Genomic DNA, 13,908 nt, shown 5'->3' with positions numbered 1-13,908 from the left:
ACCGCGGCGCACGGGCTGACGCGGTGGGAGAGCTCCCAGGCAGCGGCTCCGGGGGCTTTCCGAGCCGGATGCGTGGGTGCTCTCCTGCACGGCCAGACCGCGGGCAGCGCCCCGCAAGGGTCGCACAAACCCCTCAGTCCTTCTGACACGACTGTAAAAAATCCAGACTCCGGAGCCTGCCTAACTCTGTGTTATGTGTGGGGTGAGGGTTTCGGGTGGGTAGTGGAAGGGGAGAAAAAGCCTGAGCTTCAGGAGCTAAGTCCAGGGGAACTGGAGCGAGCACTTCTGAGCTCAGTTTTTGAACCTCCTGGGGCCTGGCACAGCCAGCAAGTTGTTACGTGCCTCAGTTTCCCGGTAGGATGGCGGATCTCACTACGTGCCCAGTCCTACCAGCAGGCTGCCACAGGAATTCGTTTTTATAAAGCACTGTCAAGCAAGAGGCTCTGTGCACGAGCGCAGAGTGCTCTGATGGGAACTGGCTAAACCACCCTGGCCCGCCTTTGACATATGCCTTCTCTCATAGCCTCGCTTCACTTTAAGAAACACAAAAAGCTTTTAAATGCCTCTGACTGTAGAATTGTGTAAGCTGCTGCTTCTGAAATCCAGCGAGATCGCAAGTGGAGACAGAGAGCCAGCTGAATTGTGCACCACAAAGATTTCCGCGATGTAAATCAGTAAATCTCTCTGAGGACGGGGAGCATGCCACACACTGCATTTCTGACTCTTCGGCTCTTTTATCTAAGTGGCTTTTTTTCCCTTTTTATCCTTTCCTCGCTCCATGGCGGTTTTGAGATTTTTGGCATCCTAACTGCAGCCTGGCTTGTCAAGCTAAACATCAACAGAGACTTTATACGTACGTGAGAAATGAGAGAATAGAGATATAAATAGTTAGTAACTCTGCTTTTCGAACGCTGACCGAGTGAAACGGCCGCGCTCCAGGAAAGGCAGGGGTTTGTGCCGGTTCTGATGTACCTCTGCTTCGCAGCGCCCAGGCTCCCCGGGGCTGGTGGAGGTGCCCTCAGGGCCGGCCCCGGGGCTTCCCTCCGGCGCGGGGAGCCGGGAGCCGTCGCCGGGAGCGCGGCTTCGAGGCGCCAGGGAGGCGAAGGCACGGCCGCTGCTCTGCCCGCTGCTCTAAATCAGACCTGGCAAACTGCTTCCCGGAGGGCATCCAGCTTGCTACGAACACCGGAACAAGTTTGGGAACACTGGGAACACTGGGCTCCGTTAAAAAGGGGTGGAACATGCCAAGGCTGAGAGAACACGGATGCGACCTGCCGGGAGTACCTTGGCTTACGAACGGCTCGTGGACAAAGCTTGCTCTTCTCCCCTCGCCTGTCGGGGTCGCCGAGCAGAGCTTTGCTCCCTCTACTCTGGCAAGTGCCTTCAGTAAAATTTGCAAGAATCTCTCTCCATACTAGTGAATCTGAAAGGAGAAGATGGAAAATGGACCTGGGTGACAAGCCAGAGTTCAGCAAAGCGCCTGACCCAAAATCATGCGCACCTGCACAGAAGGGAGCAGAGCTCAACGCTGCAGAAATACCCCTGCACGGTGGGACTCTTGCACCCATTACTGCAAAATGATGCAATGCTTATGCTGTACTTTGCAGAAATTTTAATTATAAATAACAGGCACAACCAGATACTCACATGCTCCATAGTGTTTTCTCCATGCTTTGAAATAACACTACTAAAATCAGAGATGTTCACTGCCCATTCTAAGAATGACAAAAGCTCTAGCCACTCTGGCCGTTGCCAGAAAATATTGGCAGACAATTGCTAAAAGCATTAGTAAGAAAAAAATAAAAAAGAAATACTGTTTTTAAAAGGTAAGTTAAATATTGGCCTTATCACCTAGCCACTGTATTTTCCAGAGGTTTGTTTTACTTCTGGTATTTGCTGTGTCACACAATACACGTCTCTGAGTATCTCTGTCCACCTTTTGTGTTTTGCTTGAGCAGGGAGAGCCACGGAGGGCGGCGCGGGGGCCGCTGGGGATGCCGGCCTGCGAGGGCCTGCTGCTAAGCGCGGCTGCCGTTCACAGCCTCTCTCGGTGTGGGCAAGCAAAACCTCTGCTTTCATCATGCAAAAGCTCTTGAGTGCTGCAGATCAGGCACATTAGGGGAGCGCCACATGCCTGTCCCACTAGTGCGAGCACAGCTACAGGACTTTTATTTATGGCGGTATTAAATATGCAACAATCATTCCCCAACATCAGAGTAATAAATATCACCGTTGCAGCTGATGCGAAATCAGCACGCATGCAGCTCACATTCACAGCGCAGGAGACAAAATGCTAAATTATTTATGGTTTGCATATGAACAAATATAGAGAAATAAGTTAATTCAGTACAATACAGCAGAGCAGATCCAGGGCAGATTATTGTACATCCCTCAGTCAAATCACACTCGTTCATTGTTCTACAACAATTGTTTCTCCTCCAAAAAGTGCGTTAAAAGAATTCTAATTAAGGGATCAGCAGAATCATTTCTGACAAGCTTTTTTAGATCTGACTACAGATGTAAAACTCCCAGCCCTCCAAATCCTTGAGCATTTACTGGGATATGGCACGAGTACTGCATCGGCACATGCCACCACAACGATCCAATTAGGGAAGTACTGGTTGAACGACTTTCCAGGACGTGAGCACGTTCAGTTGGTTGATAGCAGCAAACATATTCCCAAATACCTTTTACAAAACTCCTTGTAAAACAAAACCATCCTATCATGATACCAAATCCAAAAGGAGTGGAGGAAAAAAGAGAAATCAAACCGTTCTGCCTCTTAATTTGCATTTCTCCTCATCTATAATCATACTATATCACAGATTTTTCAAAGCTAGGGTCTATCCACCCCAGCAATGGGATTTATACTCCTGTCCTGTTCATCACGGAGTACAAATAGCATGGCAAAGCACAGTCACAAGTTGCAAAGCTACCGCACAGCCTGTGCAACGCTGTGTCCGCACAGTGGCTCTCGTTTTCCACTGCAAGGCGTTAGCTGTGAGACCCAGCTCAGAGCCCAGAAACAGGCTTTTAGCTCCACCAGCGCAATCACAGCTCCCAAGCGCGGACAGGCATTTCTGAGGCTGTAATTCGGCCCATGACAGACGCAGTGGCGCGGCCCGAGGCCTCCGCTCCCAGCGCAGGGCTCTGTCCATCAGGGGTTTCTGCTGTGCTGCGGGGCCCTGCTGCTGCAATGTGCCCTATCGTCCAACCAGACAGTTCTGCTGAGGACCGAGCTGTCTTCCGGATGAGACAAATCATTGCACGGGCAAAAAAGAAACCTAAATTTAGTGTTTTCTTTGTTCCTGCACTACTTTTTATGTTTTATTCAAAACATAATTCAAAATCTCCTCATCCATAAAGAAGGCTGCAAATACCTGCACATTTCTGAACTCATCCTGCAATCATTATAGGACTTAACCAGGGAGAAAAGTGAAGTTTTGGGGCTGTTCTGCAATCCTGCAGTTTGAGGAGCTAGAGAGCTGGCCGGGCTCTCATCCTCGTTTGCAGCCCCTGCCCCCAGGGCCGAAGGAAGCTCTCTGGACTCAGAGCCCTGTACAGCAGTGCTGTGCCTCAGCCCTGACACTGTCTGGCTTTAAATATCCCAGAAAGCGCCGTCACTTAAATTAATTATCCTCAGCTGCACAGAAACCTTTCTTCTTTCCATGTAAATGCGGAATCACTATTATACCTCCCACTCTGCCCCGAGAGCTGTGGTCGGTATTAGCAAAGCGTTTGTCCTACCCCGCTGTCATGTCAAGTTTGGGAGGAAGGAAAACCCTGCTGCCAGGGGAAGCAGTGCAATTGCAGGGGGAAGGGCAAGAATTCTGGGACAGGAATCCCTTTGGAGACTGATTTTTCAGCAGCCACACCAAGCCTGAGATTATAGACGTGCGTGCATGCGACAGTGAAGGGGCTGAGATGAGGAAGAGAGGGGATGAGAACTGTCTTTAATTTCTAAACAGTTTCTTAACTTAAATCCTTCATTCTGAACATAAGTACTAAATCAGGCTCAAGGAAAGAAAAACTTAATTAATCAGAGGTAGCTAAGTTCAAAGTGCGCCTAAGGTCAGCTTTATTACTCTCCTTTGCTTTGGAGGTACAACTTTCATGCATAATTCTTGTCTGCTACAGAATGACAACTAGGTTTGAAGGTCTCCTTTCTTTTCACTCATCTTTTTAAAGCTTAATGTTGTCACTGAAATGTAACTGAGGGCCTCACATAGCACAAGGGTTTAAAATACCATGCAGAGTCCAGTGACGCTGGGTATGAGCTCCATGTAGTAGCTTGAGGACTCCCCTAGCTAAGGTTTTTGAACACATGGTTTACACTGATCCCAGTGAAAGAGAATTACTGGAGATGAGCAAGGACAGCGTCGTACCCAAATGAAGCAAGCAAGCAATGAAGCACACTGGGATGTCTAATATCTCCACGTTATGTCCAAAGGCATTTCTGATTGCTTTGCTATAACCTTTCAAAAATATAGGTGAGCTGGAGCTGAAGGTGACAGCCAGGCAGTGACTACATAAGCAGCTCTTTATTTTTATTGTGCCTCTCTAATCTTTTTTCACAGATCAGGAATATGGAAATTTAGGGCCAGATCCCAGTTCTACGATAGAAATACTGCTGGTAATTTCAATGGATGTGTATCACAACCACAGTATCTTCAAAGACATGTGCTATCACACCATTAGGCTTGGATAAGTCCAGCCACCCTGCTTTGCTATCACAACAAATAACATATATTAACTTCTGAGAACCACATACACATTGCACAAGCCCAACTTCACACATTTCCCATTTTATAAGAGCAGAAAAATTTCCGAAAAGCACAGAAATGCTAAGGCATGTCAGCAGGTTATTATTGACTTTGCTAAACCTTAACACTACTTTCCTGAAGCAAAGTAGTTCTAGGAAACATGCAAAATCTTTTTCTTACCTCTAAAGGCACTAACGAGTTCTATTAGAAGATTCCAGTTCCTCATAGATAATCCTGACCACAAAAGACTAGAAATATGGTGCTGAAGGCATGGGTTCTTATTTTTAGTCTGCTTCACTCCATATCCTTACGTCTCAGTTCCTTCATCACAGACTACTTACTGACCTTGCCGAAGTACTCTGATGTGACATGAATGGATACATATGTCAGACTGCTGTGAACATCCCATAGAGCATGCAATATCATGTTATTTGTTATTACTCACAGCAATCATGCCAGTGGCATTAAAGACAATTTTTGTTCACAAATGTACTATCCAAACCAGAGAATTGAACCACGATTACAAACACTTCACTGTCTGTGTGGACAGAATCTCTCCAAAATTTAAACAGCAGCAGCAACAAACAATAATCTAATTAAATACCAGCAACAATAACGCCAGCAAAAGCAGAACAGGTCTTTGTGGACTTTCTGGGTTGCCAGATGCACTCCTGCAAAGATGACCAGATGTCTTGGGCTAGCCTACACACCCTCCTATTTTGATCCCTTCCTCCTGGATGGATACATCTTCCCTGACCACAGCCCTGATCTTGAGCAGCTGGGCTCCTCACAGCTGGGCTGGGCTCCTCACAGACATGTTTCTCAGCTGCAGAGGAGATGGCCACAGCTGCTACATTTAGAGACTGTCTGAGTTAGAGGGTTTCTGTGCCTAGCAGCATGTTTCCCCCAGGGTTTGGGGCAGGAGGACTCTCACACAACACATGCAGCAGATGAACTTGTTTCTAGTCTACAAACCTGGCTGCTACATTGGCCTTTGCCCCTGTTCCCAGCGAGCTCCTGGTAGGCTGGGTAGTTACTTCTCGAGTCCTGGAGGTGTTTGGTACGGAGGCACCCATGCAGAGCAGCAGACTGGGTTTTGACTGGGATTGAGGGCTGTGCTCAGAAGCCGGGCGAGGAAAGTGCCCACCTCTGCCTGCCTTGATTGACTTGAGTCTCAGCTCAGGGGATGTCACCTGCTGGGCCAAACTCAGCTTTATGCTAGGGCACTTTGGCACTCACAGCTTGATAAGCCTACAAGAAAAGACTGAGGGGGAGAAGGTCTGTATGTACCCTAGAGTAAATACGTGAGAAAGAGGAGAGCCACAGGGCAGCATTGGTAAAGCAAATGGGTAAAAACTGGCTGTGAATAGATTCTGACTTGAAAATTAGAAGAGGGTTTTTAACTTTGAGAGAAGTGAAATTTGAGAGCAGCCTTCCAGAAAGAGGGAGAATGGGGGAGAAAGCCTCAATGATATTAAGATGGAGAATATATGTTTATGAAGAATACTCTAGAATACGCTTGTCAGCAGCAGAACAGGTCTAGGCCTGCTGAACAAAGCAGTCCCTTCTGGTCACTTGGAAAATGGCCCAGCTGGACTAATGATCTCCTAGGAGAGTCTCTTTGGCACATACAGAGGTGGCATAGCCAGTCCTTGGATACTCTTCCCGGAGCTCTGGTGAAGAAGGACAAGTAGAGACAGAGGTATCCAACACAACAGCTTTTCCCAGCTACCACAGCAGTCCTGGTGTAAGACGTGCTAATTAGGACAGTCCTAGAGGCTGCGCTAACTTGAGCCCAGGGCTGGATTAGCTCCAGCCTGCTCCTATAGAGTCAGGCAGAAACATACAGAAACAGATACCTGCCCAACAGCCCCTAAGCCGCCAATTGATCTGGCTCTGTATCGAGCTTACCGATGCAGAACAGCTGGATGGAAGGAGCTGCCTGGTCCCTGGCCAATACCTGGCAGGTGCACTGGCTGCACAAACAAGTTCTCCCAAGGGCTCCCGCAGCGGGACCTATGCCAGTGTTGAGTCATCATTAATTTTTAGGGAAATGTTCACTGGACCTGGTATGGCGAGTTCCACCTCATGCCTACATAGTAAAGCCAGTATTTAGTTCCTTCATCTCCACATGAAGTATCTCATTTCAATTTAATTTCACAGTTGTAATGGATTTTTCAAAAATATTCAAGAACATATTTACTTTCCAACATCTTATTTCTTTTCACATTTGAAAAAACTTTCTATCTAATCCCCCAAGTCATCCTACAGTCTGAATAATTTCAGCTTTTTAATCAATAGCTGTCAGACTTGTCAAATTACTTTAGGGACCACAAAGCAATTTTTAAACATTCATAAACCCTCATAGAACAGTTAAGTGCACTGAATTTTAAAAGAAAGAGGAACTGAATAACACTGATCAAACAGGATTATATTCTGGCAAATTATAAATTAGTTTTTTTATGAATCATCTCACAGCTACTTATCTAGTGTCAGGCTTCTACTGCTGTAGGAAAGAGACTGTTTACCTCTAAGAAAGGAGCCTTTCCTCTTGCCTCGAAGCCTCCTAAGCCAGGACAGGGTGCAACACATTTTTTGTTACCCTTCAAAAAGCAACATCACTATCTAGCTAGCTACCTCAAGGGTCTCTCTATCACTGGGCTGTCTAAGCTGGAGATGGCTGAACCATGTACACATGCATCTTGGCTCCTGGTATACTTCCCAGCCCAGTCTGCTTCCCAGCATGCTTCTGGCATGTCAATCTGTCTGGCATGTCAGTCTAGAAATGACAGTTGCCAAAAGCTCTCAATTTATCGAACAAAGACTGGACTCACAACACAGAGCCTGAACCTCTTATAGGGAAGATTTCTCCATGTCGTGCTACACCCAACAATTAGGATGAAACATGCTGGTTTGTGCTGTTGCTGCCTGTTCTGTGCTTGTTCTAGGAATAAAGAGATCGAGAACATCTGAAGAAGTCAAATGTGTTTACCTAGCAATGAATTTATACACAGCAGTCCCACCTCATCATCACAGAAACCTTCTTGATTTGAGGGATGCACAGGGAAATCAAAAAAAGGAGCCTCATAGTTACCCCACAAATGTTGGAAGACTTCTAGGGAAAAGTACAGCCCATATCAAAGATAAGATGAAGGATGATCAGAAGAAGGGAACATTTTAGCTGACCACATGCAGACAAACAAGTCCAAACCTTCCTCCTTCCAGCTGAACTTACTCTTGCACTGCCTCAGAGCTGCCCCAAACATACCTGTACTTTGTCTCTCCGGCTGTGGCAGGCCACCTTGCAGGTAGCTACTGAAGACAGGAGAGGACACCAAGGGGCACCTCTGTTTTCCTGAGGAGCTGCTCAGGAGCAGCTGCTGGCAGGAGGCATTACTGCCCAGCTAGTGTGGAGGAGCCAAGCAGCCCCGTGGGAAGCCTGTGTGGCCGCATCCTGCCTGCCTGCTCCAGGAAGAGCGCAGGGGTGTGCAGGGGTGCTGGGAACATGCAATCTGCTGCAGCTTCTCGTCCAGTACGCATCCAGCCATGAACTGGACCGCTGACCTCCTAAGTCCCTCTCCTGAGCAGCTTATCCCACGCCTTGTCTCAGTATTGCTCGTCTCCTTCCTTCTCCCCAGAGCTCCAGCGCGCTCAGCGGAGGCATCCAGCCAGTGCTGTCAGTTCTGCAGGTTACGCTTCCCGTCCCACGCACTGCTACTTAGTGAGGCATAAAATACGTTCCCTGGCTATCTGCATCTGCTGCAGATGTCCTTTGCCAGAGAGCTGCAATTTCATACGTAAAGCCTCTAAATACAAACAATGACTGCTTTTAACCTTTACACTGGTTTTTCGTTTCCCGAAGGATTTTTGCTGTTGTCAACTTAATCGGAGCAGTACTGACAGCAACAGGAGAGCTCCAACTTACACAGACATCTTTCTATACGCTCACAGTCGCAGTTGCCATACACTTGCCCAGTCCCAGATACCCCAGAACAGATATCCACCCAACACAGATTTCAGTGTCCAACTGACCGAGTTCTGACAATGGTTCCAGATGTCTAAACCATGGTTCGGGAAGCTGAACTTGTCCAGGCCTTGGGAAAGCCTGTTCTTAGAGCCCAGGTGGCCAACATCTGCCCCAAACTGCTTCCTTAGCCTTCAGCTGAGGCCTGGAAATAATTAACACAAACAGCTCAGAGCCGGAGATGCAAAAGGAGAGTGGCTGGACTGATAGCTAGCCTAACTCAGAAGGAAATGTAGGAGTGTCCGACTTACTCACAGTTACCTGAGTTGCTATTTTTCATGGCATAAGTTGAAGGAGCAAAAGTGTTTTTCAGTGAGGACTTTTCAGCAAGCTATAGATGTTTTTAAGGCTTCATCTGCTTTTCTTAAGTGCTTGATAGGTTTGTAAAGCTAGACAAAGCACACACAGCACTGAAAATCTGTTATTCTCCTTTACCTTTCCCATATTTAGCTTACTATTAACTGTGTGTCCAGCAAGCTAGAAAATCAGATTCAAACATACTGTGCTGACATACAGACATATAGAAGCTCATATAAACATATGTACAATTATATGTAGTGTATGTTCTAGGCCAGAACAGTATAGTCGCAAGATCTAAATAAACAGTAAGGAATGTAACAGGACACCAATCAGATCTGTTCAGCATAAACGATGGAGCTTGCATTTCCTCTCATCTTAAATGATTAACCTCACACATTATGCTTGATAAAGATCCAAACATTTCATTACTTTGTATTATTAATAATAGTAAAATTAGATCGCTTTTTGTCATGAGATACCCTGTCCAGGGATCTGGAAAACTCAATTTAACTACAAGGCTGTTTCATTAGATGTAAAAATTAAGCTAAAGACAAGACGCTATGGTTTTTGAAAGAAAAAGTAGCTTAATGAAGGGTTTATATGACACAGAAGGAGGTAAAGAAAATACCCCCCAAAGAAGCATTGAACAGCGATTCCACCTCTTGCCCACCAAAAGCAACGTGCCTGCGACCGCTCTGGTGGGTCCCGGCGCGGGGGCCCGCGTGGGCCGGGCGCGAGCTGGCACGGCGGCTCCCTGGCTCTGAGTTTGCTCAGCACTTAGCAGCAACAGGCTGGGATTGCTGTGCGAGGCTGTAATTCAAAGCATTAATTAATACATAGCATTAGTCGCCACAGGGGCACCGTCAATGTGAAAACGCCTCAACTTTGAAATAACGAGACAGAGTAGTTCGAGCGCCTGCGCTGGTTTATGCCTGTCCTGCTTCCCTCCAGTAGCAAACGTACAAACCGGCTGCGCACACGAAGCAGAAAGGAAGTTGACTAAAGAAAAATACTGCCAGGTGGACAAAGGGAAAAAAATGTGTAAAACGGGATAAGAAAGCTGAAACAATCACTGCGGGCAGGAACTCTGCGCTGAACGTCGTGTCCAGGTGGCGGGTTGCCTTCGCTGCGGGTGGCAGAAGAGGGGCAGCAAGAAGGGACCCGGCCAAGGTCAGAGCGCCGGAAAACGGCCCGAGCGGAAAAGCACCCTGGGGGCCCGGCGAGCGCCGCGAGGAGCCCCCCGCCGCGCCGCTGGGCGCCCGCCAGCGCGTTGGCAGGCACAGCAGCTAGGGCAAGGGCTGTGGAAAGTCTGAGTATTTGTTTTTCAACCGTTTGTGCTTACCTGTTTTTGTGGAAGCATTTCAGAAACCCTGTCGATGCCTATGGGGCTGTTTAGTGGTCTGAAATGACTGGGAATAACATAGGAACCAATAGCTGCAGCTCAGTTCCTACATAGCGGGAGAGTGTGAGCAGACCACACCTTACCCAACGTTAGTCCCACGGCAGGAGACAGAAAAACCATCAGAGAAACTTGGATCTACATGAGTAGGTTGATTTCTGTCAATCCAGCCTGTAGCTTTTATTTCCAGAATGTCTTCCTGCCATCACATATTTTTTTTTAAATAGTTGATGCCACTTCCAAACTGTGTTTGTGTCACTCCCAGAAGCGTTAGTTTCTCTAATATGTAAAATAAAATACATCCTGAATGACTGTTAACGTTAGCAATGGCCATGAATTCATTTACTGTCATGGTGGTGTAGTTTTACTGCTAAATATACCCAAGAGCCACCCCATCTGCCTCCTGGCCCTGGCCTTCCAGCAGAGCCCAGCTGCGCGACTCGGACTAAATGGACTTCCCACCTAGCCGAGCTTCTATGAACACTGGTGTTAATGGACACAAACACCCTCTGCTTTGAAATACATAAGTGCTTTTCACAGCTGAGTAACTCCAGTCAGCACTGCCCAGGCTTACAGCTGTACCAGAAAATAAGTCAGAAAAACCCAGCCTGCTGCCTACTAAAAGTTACATGCTTTCCATCATCCTCTAAAAGGACGCTCTGAATAGGGACTGGCATACAAGTCAGGGCACTAATACAGAAAAACTGAGTCCTTCTTTCTTTTTAACTCCACTGAAATGCGCCATAAAGCAAAAAGAGTAAAAGTGGAGAAAACAGCATACAAAGTGCTCAAATGTATGGACGGTCCCCTTTAAAAACATTACTTGACATATATGCATATATACCATACATGTTAAAACTGCAGTAATTAGGAATCAAATATTTTTTAAACATTTCAAGACTTATAAAAATAAAAAAAGTGAGACCTCCCCCACAGATTTTTCCACAGGTGAGAAACACAACATTTTATTTGCAAAGGTGTATCTGAGGGAAAATGTCTTTTAAATAGCTAACATATCTCCAGCACACACTTAACCACATCTCACTTAGCTTCTTACAGCAGTCTAGTAATACATGCTCTTCTACGCAGAACCCTCTGCTTTCTTTAGCTGCAGCTGTTTTGCTGCGGTTGCTGCTGAAGAACATGTTTTAGCGCACTATTGCCCATAAACACGACAGGTATTAGGGGGGTTCTTGGAAGTCCAAAACGACATGACTTATCCTGTGCTACAGTTCGTTCCTTTCATTAAAATAATAAATCTCTTTTAGGAATACAGTTCCGTATAAATATCATGAGATCTGGCCTTAATATACTCAGCCTTATAATTAACACCAACTTCAGTGTGTATGAAGGCTAAGAGGTCTCTGGGGTTCTTGATCAGGGAATAACTATTTAAGGACTAGATTTATGCTGTATTACAGCTGTGTATTTAAAAGGGTCCCTGGGCTCCAGCAGTTCGGTTCTAAAGTACTTTAAGGGGATCTTCTCGCAGCACAGAGGGCTTGCCCGAGCCCCTTCTCTCGCATCAGCCTGGCTGACAGGGCAGGGTTGAGATTCCAGGATCATTTCTAACCAGCTCTTGACTACGCAGAAGAAAGCACCAGAGACTCAACATACCCTGAGGTTGTAAGATGGCATTAAAAAAAAAAAAGTTCCATTGAGAAACTACTGCTGGGATTTGATTTGCCACCATTTCCCATTGGCATTTCTGGGAATTTTCCTCTTTATAAATAAAAGCTATTTTAAAGTAAAGCATCTTGCTTGTACATTTTCTTGTACAATCTAATGAAGAAGACTGCATAAAAGCTATTTAGAAAATAAAGCTCAATCAAATCTAATGGACAGGCCTTGGATCTGTGTTGCAATCACAGTGACCGAGATCGGTGCCCTCCAGAGCAACAGGAGCTGCACAAATACACAAAATGAGCAAAAGCTACCAAGACTTACAATTTCAACCACAAACTATTGTAGTCAGCCAGACACTTAATCTTTGCCATCTGTGAAACGGGAATACAGTCTATAGCTGCTTCCTTGAAGAGCTGTTCAGAGAACATACATAGTAACATTTAAAAAACATTATGTGTATGTTAGACATTGCTGTTCCTAAGAGCGTTTTCCTGCTAGCTATTGTGAGGCCTGACTCACTTCACGGCCTTTGGCAAGATGCTTATCTTTGTCCTTTCATTTATGTTTCTAGCCCAGTATCCCAGAACAAGCCCCTAGCCTATCTAATACGGTATCCTGCCTCCAGCAGTAGCTAATAGCTGATGTTTCAAAGGAAGGCAATCTTGTTAACAGAGAGAAAATATAGTTCCTGACCCTTGAAGGCAGGCGGGCTGAGCCCTGAAACTTTTGATTTATTCTTCCTGCTGATGTTGGTTGCTTAGCTACAAATACTCTCAATGCTCATATAAGGCTCTCTCCCTTACTCCTCCTCACCGCTATGGTTTAAGTCCAGCCACAGTTTATTTTTCCTGAAACCTAGGTGATGAAATTTCATGTTGATGTTACATCCCAAGTGCAGAGTGCCCTCCTCCCTCGCAAACGCCTGGGTAACTTCCATTAGCATTAATAGCTTCATTCCGTGGAGAGACCCGTCGCCTTTCAACACGCAAGATGGGCAGCAGTGACAGCCGAACACCCAGTGCTGATGTGGGAGCACTCTTAGAAAAGAAAAAGGAAAGAAAAGAAAAGAAAGGAACAAGCCTGAGCAATGCAACCAAACCTGTAGCTAAAACAGAACTGCTGGCAGCTTATTCCGTGGCCGGTCGAACGTTTGAGCCAATGCCTCGAAACTAGACGGGTCTCTGGACAGTGCTCAGATGTAGAGGCCATGTGTATTTTGTCCTCGCACGATAGTTGGAGGGCGCCCGGGTACAGGACCTGGGAGCAGACGAGCCTGGATGGGCTCCGCCGGTTCAGGTTGGCCCTAACGACGGGCGAAGCGTCCTGCACGCGAGCGTGCCCGGCAGATCTCCCGCTCCCCTCTCTGCGCGTGCTCCGGCTGCCTGCAGAGCACGTGGCCCCAGCCCCACAGCCCCTCCTGCTGCGGGGTCTCTCGTGTGGCTGCTCTGGCATCTCAGCGCTGGTCGAAACGGAGCTGCGGCCACCATCTCCGCCTCCCACGCTGGGCTCCGCTCAGGTGCCGGGCAGGAAGAGCCACCGCCAGGTGACGCGAAGCGACAGGGGACAACGGTCCAGTCTCAGGGCTAAACAGAACCACTGCTGCAGCAACAACCTCTCGGAAGTATTCCCTAGGAAAACAAAGAAATCCGACGCGTACGGTGACAACTGCCAGCTCCAGCTGGCGGGGGCGGGAGGGTAACGGAACTCAACCTTTTTTCTTCCTGTCTGCTCAAATTAGACAACAAAGGGCAAAACCCTCCTCGGGACGAGGGACACGGGTCTGGTGTCACCCCTCC

General features: G+C 47.0%; 1 protein-coding gene across 11 annotated transcripts in view; it reads right to left on the bottom strand.

Annotated features, from left to right (window-relative positions):
- The window catches only part of DAB2IP (DAB2 interacting protein), a 216,169-nt gene that overhangs the window by 69,205 nt on the left and 133,056 nt on the right, over positions 1-13,908 (bottom strand). Inside the window, exon 1 of one of the 11 annotated variants that reach the window (XM_062591364.1) lies at positions 13,212-13,262. The exons of the other annotated variants lie outside the window; for them this stretch is intronic. The gene's annotated coding sequence lies outside the window, so the exon portion shown is untranslated. Of the gene's footprint in view, positions 1-13,211; positions 13,263-13,908 lie in introns of those variants that run through there. 11 annotated transcript variants of the gene reach the window in all.

Source organism: Rhea pennata, chromosome 18 (assembly GCF_028389875.1).
Source record: "Rhea pennata isolate bPtePen1 chromosome 18, bPtePen1.pri, whole genome shotgun sequence".
Classification (NCBI taxonomy): Eukaryota; Metazoa; Chordata; class Aves; order Rheiformes; family Rheidae; genus Rhea; species Rhea pennata.
The sequence above is the reverse complement of the archived record's forward strand: the minus strand, read 5'-3'. Positions and strand labels throughout refer to the sequence as shown.